At 34.5% G+C, this 9,700-nt stretch overlaps 1 long non-coding RNA gene across 2 annotated transcripts in view; it reads left to right on the top strand.

Moving 5' to 3' along the window:
* The window catches only part of LOC106462452, a 159,716-nt gene that overhangs the window by 145,847 nt on the left and 4,169 nt on the right, over window positions 1-9,700 (top strand). Inside the window, exon 7 of one of the 2 annotated variants that reach the window (XR_002611270.1) lies at window positions 4,971-5,027. The exons of the other annotated variant lie outside the window; for it this stretch is intronic. This is a non-coding gene — a long non-coding RNA (uncharacterized LOC106462452). The remainder of the gene's footprint in view (window positions 1-4,970; window positions 5,028-9,700) is intronic. 2 annotated transcript variants of the gene reach the window in all.

Below are 9,700 nucleotides of genomic sequence, written 5' to 3'. Positions count from 1 at the left end.
AAAAAACAAACAAACAAAACAAACTTATCGGTGAGCCATCAATAATAACTAAGTCCTATCATCTTAATGAGAAAAACAAATTTGATAGAAACTCAAAATATAATAACGATATTATATTATCTTAAACAGAAAATAGCATTTTGGTTCAAACAGAGAAGTATATAATTAAACTTGTCTTAGTTCAACTTATCTTTCAGGACTTCTTTTTTTCTTAAGTCAGGGTTTATTTTATTGATGAGTTGAAATGTATTTTTCACGACTTTATTGGTAGTTTCCGTCTGAAGACAGTGTAGTTTACGCCAAGAAAAGAAAATATGCTTATTCCGATAGTTTTCTTTCTTTCATTTTTAACCATCGATTTTCAATGTCGTTGTTTTCTGGTTTTTTTTTGAAGCAGTCAACCCTTTTTATTTTCTGAGATGCGTTCCATGTATATACAGTGTATGGGTATTTTTGTTGTTTTTACTATGTTGAACTGACGCCTCCTAAACAATGATTGTGTATTTTTTCAAAGAAAAAATACTGGATCTATAAAACAGAAAATTTTTAACGAAATAAAAAATGTCGTTTATATAACGTTCGCCCATAACACATAGACTGATATGGAGAGATAAAACTGATTGAAAAAAGAAGATAAAAAAAAGATTGCGTGATACGACGAGACTCCCAGAGAGGGAAAACAATTCTGCCAATTCGGTAAGATTTGGCAGACATTTCAATGGAAGCAGCCAATCGGAAGGAAATTAAAATTGTGCTTTACCGCTGCTACTTTCAAGTAACTGCACTTCCAAATAACTCTTAACTTACTTCTGGTTGCCGTTAACTTTATTTCGAAGTAAAATCCTCTTACCCCGAAAAATACGTTTTATCTAGATTCCGTATACTGAGTTTTTCCTTGCAGAATTATTTTCAACACCATTTGTTAGACGAAAGTTATGACATGGTTTATTTAGGTTCGTTTGTTTGCTGATAAGCTGATATCAAAGCCCGATTTTAAGCGTTATAAGTCCACTGAGCCACCGTAGAGCACTCTGTTTTGTTATATAGGTTGAGGTAAAATGGAAAATAATTGAGATAATTCAAAATATCGCATTTTAAGAATTACATATGTATATATATAATTTTATCGTAACTCATTTCTTCTGCTCGATTATATTATGTTTTTTAAGTTAAGAACAAAACTTCACAATGGGCTATCTGTGCTTTGCCCACCACGGGTATCGAAACCCGCTTTCTAGCGTCGTAGTTTTGTAGACATACCCCTATCCCACTGGGGGGTTTATATCACGGATATACATTTCTTGTTATAGAGATTGGTTGTGGATTCAGTTGACTTGTATAATAATTCATTTTTGTCAAATGGTTCCCTTGAAATTAACTATAATTAATTGTCTTTTAAGATGTCATCACTATACTTGTAGTTGTGCATGTCATTTTTTTTAAAGTAAAGTTGATGTTACCTCTTATTTCAAAGTATATTTTTCAAAATCGTTATAATTGAAACTTTCGAATTAGTTGCCATCAGAGTCGTCATAGGTATCATTAAAATAGAAGTGTTATAAAAAATCGAGCGTTGTTGTAACATTCTAAACACACGCTGAAGGAGTTTAGCACTGGTCAAAACACAGGTTCTTCTCCCTCCAGTTGTGAATTTCCGTCGTAAAAGTTTGTCAGTTTCACCTTATTCTGAACTACCGACCACAGGAAGGCAATTGGCCAGTAGCAACCACTTTTACTTTATATCTTTTTATTATTAATTAACTAACGTTCCCATTCAACACAAGGGGAAGATATAGGGGCTCCTCAGATGTGACATAAGGAGATCAGTTACAAATGCAGACCCCCTATATCACTCCTCGTGGAGGGGATCTTAGAGTACATGTAATGCTAGTTAGAGGGGGCCATTTGGTCCGTGTCTCAAGCTAAAAGGGGGCCTCAAGTTTAGACACTTGTTTTGTTTTGCATATGTTAAGTTTCGCGACTCGTTTTAATGCACAGAAAAAGATTAGAAAAGCACTTATTATATGTTAAATAATGTTAATAAATATATGTTAAATAAAAAATATTCAAATTATGTTTCACTTTTCTTTTGAGCTAATGATTGTCTTATTTTGTTTTCAAGTGTCATCATTTTTTATTTTTATCATAGCCAGGGGCCTCAAAAGATAAAAGTGGCCCGAGCCTGTCTGAACCTCTGAGAGGGCCTGGATACGTGACAGGGCTAGTGATAATTAGTCCAGTGATTCGTTAGTTATAAGCAGACACAACGCACGAGGAAGACAAAAGGACCGTGGTGAATTATTAATATTACCTTCTGATCAAAGCAAACTACCTACGTAGATCAGATCCAAACAAATATATCTTGTAACGAGAACAACTAATGAAATATACAGCTCAAACTATCTTACTTCTAATGATTAGAATGCATTGTTTGATCAGATGAGTATCCTTGCTATTAGCGATATTTTCGGCCGTAAACCCAATACTTCCTCGGCCAGCTCAGGAGATGTAGGTTTTCCTAAGTCCACATACTAAGCTACTATTGCAGAATAATCATTATGATAAAATAATAAACAAAAACTAAATTATAAATAATATATGTAGATATATTAGATATTGTTACGACAGCGGAAGTCACGTGACGCTGGTGGCACGTGATGAATTTCTCGAATGATCATGAATGATCGGGGAGGCCCGATGTGTTCGGGACGCCCCCTTCGTTGGTATATAAGCTTGGCAGAGAAGCCAGCGATAGATAGATAATTAAAAAAGCGAACAGTAGTGACGGTAATATAAAGTGTGTGTTTGTACTCGTAAAGAGAAAAGTTATCGATATTGTGAATCGCTGTGATTTATAGCGTGTATTATAAAAGTAGTTAAGTTGAAACTGACGAGAAATGTACTGACTGTGGAATTACTGTGTACTAAAAGTTTGTATCGAGGAAGAATAAACTGGTTTAATCAAGAAGGGACTTGTATCGCTGAAGTTCCTCGGAAAGAATTTCTACCGGAAACAAACAAACAAGCATATACGAAACAAGACCTTTGTCTGTTTTCTGATTGAACATTTTAGTCTTCTTGTTGAGACCTTTGTCTGATTTCTGATTGAACATTTTAGTCTTCCTGTTGAGACCTTTGTCCGATTGCTGATTGAACATTTTAGTCTTCTTGTTGATATCTTTGTCTGATTTCTGATTGATCATTTTAGTCTTCTTGTTAAGACCTTTGTCTGATTTCTGATTGATCACTTTAGTCTTCATGTTAAGACCTTTGTCTGATTTCTGATTGAACATTTTAGTCTTTTTGTTGAGAACATTGTAGTTTTAGTAATTTTATTAAGACCTTTGTGTGATTCTTCATAGTGTTGTTTAGTATTCTTATTGACTTTGTCTGACCAAAAATTACGACACCATTGCCCAGCTACTGTATGTGACAACTTTGAATAAAGCATTCCAGATTTTGAGTTATTTTAAATCAAATTCCACAATATTTTATCAAGTTTTATTGCAAAAAAATAATGAAGAATTTTGTAGTTCTTACACTTTTCATAACAATCTTATTTAAATTTGATTTGTAAAATACTAATTTCACTTTGTATTATTTCAGTTATATTAAATATTTAAGTTATATTCTCTTATTGCATTTGTGTTTTTTTAGTGTGTGTTTGTACTCGTAAAGAGAAATGTTATCGAGATTGTGAATCGCTGTGATTTATAGCGTGTATTATAAAAGTAGTTATGTTGAAAGTGACGAGAAATGTACTGACTGTGGAATTACTGTGTCCTAAAAGTTTGTATCGAGGAAGAATAAACTGGTTTAATCGTTTTTTTACGACATTTGGTATGTGTTTATGGAAAGATTTTTTTTCTCAGATATTTTGCTTTGTGTACAGCGCAAGAAATTAGCAAATAAGGGAAACTGTTGTATTGGCGTTTATTATGAACTTAAGCCTATCAGTGAACATTACTTAAGCTGAATTTTAAAATGTACGAACAAATAAGTAAAAAGTTTTCGTTTTTGTGTTTGTTTTTGAACTGTATTGAATAATCCGAAAGAGCCCACCCTACAAAACATATATATATATCGTGTATGTGTCCTGTGGTAAGGGACGGACAGCTGTTTGAGATTAATTTCTTCTTGTGAAATCAGTCTCGCAAGTCTATACTCAGATGTTTTGTTTGAAAATTCACAACTTTCTTCGTTTAGTTTACTGTTTGAAGTTCGTGTCATAATCTTGTGTCTCGTTGCCAAATTAACCAGTCTACTGTACATGTTTATGAAAGAGATGCCACATTTAGACTAACAATTTTCTTTTCCCATATTTTTCAGTTAGTGTTCTATAATATACTTACGGTAATATTATAAAGAAATGATAACTTCCACGCATCTCATGTCAAACTGTCATAAATGATCACATATTCCATATATAATTACATATTGGAGAGATAAAACAACAACTTACGTACGTCATGCTAAGTAACAATGATATAAAACACGATATCTTCCACATATTACGTTAATGTAATAAAAGCATGGTAACTTCCATACATATTTTTAATATAATAATGGCACTAAATACGATAACTTTCTCACTTCATGTTTGTATAACAATGTCATTAAAGTCGATAACATTGATACATCATGCTAGATAACAATAACATAAAACACGATAACTTCCACACATCATACTAGATAACAGTCGCATAAAACATCTACATATCGTGCTATGTAACAACGGTATAAGCCAGAATAACTTTTGTTATTAGATATCATAATGTAGTGATTACAAGACATTTTAGGTTTATTATATTTTTCAATATAGATATATATTTAAATAGAAGTTCAGAAAAAATTACATTTAAAACAATAAATAAAGATTCGTATATTTTCGTTTCCAGGAAAGTATGATATAATTATGATATGAGTATATATATACGACATAAAACCATGTGTATTTCAATCGTATACAGTGGGGAAAAGCAGTGAAAACAGGTCCCAAGAACTAAATGCGAGGAAATGTGAAAAAAGTAAGTGTTTTCATCATACAACTTCATCATATGGTCAAATCTCATTCTAGCTTAATTATCACGACACAAAACGTCATTCCGACTTAACACGTCAGGAAGGCTAGCTACTATATGTTACCATAGCAACTGCTGTGTATCAGACATCAGCAATACCGTCGGACTAATCCTAATGGGCTAATGGAGTAGTTCTAGTCGTGTCGTCCGCTAGGTGGAATAAGGTACCATCATGGATTACGGCTAGTTAGTTAACAGCCCGACTCTTGGGACACTGTTTGCATTTTAGTGTCTGAATTGATTATGTTTGGTTGGCTTCATCTTGGTCTTCATCAAATATCAGTGTCTGATCTTGTATATGTGACCTAGGCTGCTGTAGAACGAAAAACAAATTATCTTGTTTATGTTATTCTGGTTGGTTGGTTGGTTCATGATGAAAAGATAACTTAAACGTGTGTTCTTTTTCTGTTGTCATGTTAGAGATGTTACTTCAACGGTTGTTATTTTTCTGATTCGCTGGATCATGTTGAAGCTGTTACTTGACTTTTATTTCTTTTTTCTGGCGAGTATCGTCATGTTAGTACTGTTCCTCGAATGTTCGATTTTTTTTTTCTGATGAGTGTGGTCACGCTAGAGATATTCCCCGAATGTTTCTATTTTAGAGATCTGGGTCATTTTATAGCTATTCCTGGAAAGTTTGTTATTTTTTTGATGAGTTGAGTCGTGTTAGAGAAGTTTCTGGAATATTTCTTCCTTTTCTAGTGAACTGGGTCATGTTATAAATCTTCCTGGAATGTCTGTTCTTCTTCCGGTGACCTTGATCATGTTAGAGATGTTCCACGAATGTTTGTTCTTCTTCCGGTGACCTTGATCATGTTAGAGATGTTCCACGAATGTTTGTTCTTCTTCCGGTGATCTTGATCGTGTTAGAGATGTTCTACGAATGTTTGTTCTTTTTCTAGTGAGCTGAGTCATGTTTGATCTGTTCCTTGAATGTTTGTTCTTTTTCGAGTGAGCTGGGTCATGCTAGAGATGTTCCTCGAATGTTTGTTATTTTCTAGTGCGTTGAGTCATGTTACAGATGTTTCTCAAATGTTTGTTATTTGTCTTGTGACCTGAGTCAATTTAGAGATGTTCTTCGAATGTTTTTTTCTGCTTAACCGGAGCGCTTTATCATGTTAGAAATGTTTCTCGGATGTTTCTTCTTTCTCTAGTGAGCTGAGACATGTTAGAGCTGTAAATTGAATGTTTGTTCTTTTTCTAGTGAGCTGGGTCATGTCAGATATGTTCCTCGAATGTTTGTTCTTTTTCCAGTGAGTTTCATCATATTAGAAATGTTCCTCGAATGTTTCTTCTTTTTATACTTAGTTGGGTCATGTTAGATGTGTTCCTCTAATGTTTTTTTCTTTTTCCGGTGAGCTTGATCATGTTAGAGATGTTCCTGGAATGTTCCTCTAATGTTTTTTTCTTTTTCCGGTGAGCTTGATCATGTTAGAGATGTTCCTGGAATGTTCCTCCTTTTTCCGGTGTGCTTGATCATGTTAGAGATGTTCCTGGAATGTTCCACCTTTTTCTAGTGAGCTGTGTCTTGTTACAGCTTTTCCTTGAATGTTTGTTCTTTTTCCAGCGAGCCGAGTCATGTGAGAGCTGTTTCTTAAATATTTCTTTCTTCTCTAATGAGCGGGGTTTTGTTAAAGATGTTCTCGAATGTTTGTTATTTTTCTAGTACGTTGGGTCATGCTAGAGATGTTCCACGAATGTCTGTTCTTTTTCTAGTGAGCTGGGTCATGCTAGAGCTGTTCCTTGAATGTTTGTTTATTTTTTAGTGAGCTCGGTCATATTAGAGATGTTCCTCGAATATTTGTTCTTTTTCCGGAGACCTTAATCATGTTAGAGATGTTCCTTGAAGGTTTTTTTTTTAGTGAGCTCGGTCATATTAGAGCTGTTCCTAGAATGTTTGTTCTCTTTCTATAGAGCTGATTTATGTTGGAGTTGTTCCTTGAATGTGTCGTCATTTCTAGTGAGCTGATTCATATTAGAGTTGTTACTTGAATGTTTCTTTTTTTCTAGTGAGCTGAGTCATGTTAGAGCTACTATTGGAATTATTGTTCTTTTCCTAGTGAGCTGGATTATCTTAGAGCTGTTCCTTGAATATTTGTTGTTTTCCTATTGAGCTGGTTCATGTTAGAGCTGTTCCTCGAATTATTGTTCTTTTTCTTGTGAGTTTGATCATATTAGAGATGTTCCTCGAATATTTTTTCTTTAGTAATTTGTTAGAGCTGTTCCTCGAATATCTGTTATTTTTCTAGTGAGCTGGGTCATGTTAGAACTGTTCCTTAAATGTTTGTTCGTTGTCTAGTGAGCTGGATCATGTTAGAGATGTTCTCGAATGTTTGCTATTTTTATAGTGCGTTGGGTCATGCTATAGATGTTCCTCGTATGTTTCTTCTTTTGCCAGTGAGCTTGGTCATGTTAGAGCTATTCCTTAAATGTTTGTTTCTTCTCTAGTTAGATGAGTCAATTTAGAGATGTTCCTCGAATGTTTTTTGTTGTTGTTTAACTGGAGCGCTTTATCATGTTAGAAATGTTTCTCTGATGTTTCCTCTTTCTCTAGTGAGCTGAGACATGTTAGAGTTGTAAATTGAATGTTTCTTCTTTTTCCGGTGAACTTGATCGTACTATGAGCTGTTCCTGGAATGCTTGTTCTTTTTCAAGTGAGCTAGGTCATGTTAGAGCTGTTACTCGAATATTTTTTTATGTGAGCTGGGTCATGTCAGAGATGTTCTTGAAATGTTTGTTCTTTTTCTGGTGAGCTATGTCATGTTAGAGCTGTTCCTTTTCTTTTTCAACTTAGCTGTCTCATTTATTCTTCTTCTAGTGAGCTGGGTCATCTTAGAACTGTTCCTGGAATATTTGTTTGTTTTTTTTCTAATAAACTGGTTCGCGTTAGAAATGTTCTTCGAATGTTGTTTTTTATATAGTGAACCGGGTTATAGTAGAAATGTTCTTGGTATGTTTCTGCTTTTTCTGGTGAACTGAGTGATGTTGGGAATGTTCGTCTTACATTTATTATTTTACTAGTGAGCTGAGTCATTTTAGGACTATTCCTGGAATGTTTGTTCTTTTTCTAGTGAGCTGGGTCATGTTAGAGCTGTCCCTGGAATTTTTGTTCCTTTTCCGATGAACTTGATACTGTTAGAGCTGTTCTAGGAATATTTGTTCTTTTTCTAGTGAATTGAGTCATGTTAGAGCTTTTCCTTGAATGTTTGTTATTTGTCTAGTGAACTGGATCACGTTAGAGCTGTTCCTCGAATGTTTGTTATTTGTCTAGTGAACTGGGTCACGTTAGAGCTGTTCCTCGAATGTTTGTTATTTTTCTAGTGAGCTGGGTCATGTTAGAGCTGTTCCTCAAATGTTTTGTGTGTGTGTGTGTGTTTTCTAGTGAGATCAGTCATGTTAGAGCTTTTTCTTGAATATTCATTCTTTTACTTGTGGGCTGAATCGTAATTAGAGATATTACTCGAATGTTTCTTCTTTTTCTAGTGAACTGAGTCATGTTAGAAATGTTCATCTAACGTTTATTATATTTTTTTCTATTGAGCTGTTTCTTGTTAGAGCTGTTCCTGGAATTTTTGTTCTTTTTCTAGTCAGCTGGGTCATATTAGAGCTGCATGTGGAATGTTTCTTCTTTTTCTAGTGAACAATGACTTCACATGACGGAAAAGTTCATTTAGGAAGAGTCGCAATACTCAACAATGAGTTCACTTTGATAGAAAAACTCATTTAGGACGAGTCACAATCCCCAATAATGAGTTATCTTTAATGGAAAAAGCTCATTTAGGAAGAGTTCCAATGTTCAACAAGGAGTTCATTCTGACAGAAAAAGCTCATTTAGGAAGAGTTCCAATATTCAACAAGGAGTTCTTTTTGACGGAAAAAGCTCACTTAGGAAAAGTTCCAATGTTCAACAAGAAGTACACTTTGACGCAAAAAAACTAGTTTAAAAAGAGTCATAATGCTTATCAGTGAATTCACTTTGACGGGAAAAACTTGTTTAGAAGGAGCCACAATACTCAACAATGAATTCACTTTGACGGAAAATTACATTTAGAAAGAGTTCCAATGTTCAACAGTAAGTTTACTTGACCAGAAAATTTCGCTTAGAAAGAGCCACAATATTGAATAACGAATTCACTTTGACGGGAAAAGCTCGTTTAGGAAGAGTCACAACAGTCAACAATGAGTACACTTTGATGCTGAGTACTTGTTTAAAGTCTTGATTGTCATAATAATAACTCCAGTTTAAAAGATTTAAAAAGTGAGTTACCCAGGGTCATACTTCTCATAATAATGACTTTACTTGTGATAGTAACAAAATATTTTTTATTCCCCCTTATTTCATAAGTTTAAAACTCGTTTACCCAATAATGATTTTCTTAACAATGATTTCACTTTGACACTCAGAAAGTAATGCATATGTGCAGAGAAATTTTTCATCTCAAGTACTTCCTTTCAAGTATGGCCCGGCATGGCCAGGTGGTTAGGGCGCTCGACTCGCAATTTGTGGGTCGCGGATTCAAATCCCCCTCACACCAAACATGCTCGCCCTTTCAGCCGTGGAGGCGTTATAATGTGACGGTCAATCCCACTATTCATTGGTAAAAAGTAGCCCAAGAGAT

Source organism: Limulus polyphemus, unplaced genomic scaffold, assembly GCF_000517525.1.
Source record: "Limulus polyphemus unplaced genomic scaffold, Limulus_polyphemus-2.1.2 Scaffold1169, whole genome shotgun sequence".
Taxonomy (NCBI): Eukaryota; Metazoa; Arthropoda; class Merostomata; order Xiphosura; family Limulidae; genus Limulus; species Limulus polyphemus.
Note: the sequence above shows the minus strand (reverse complement) of the source record. Positions and strands in the feature narration are given on the sequence as shown.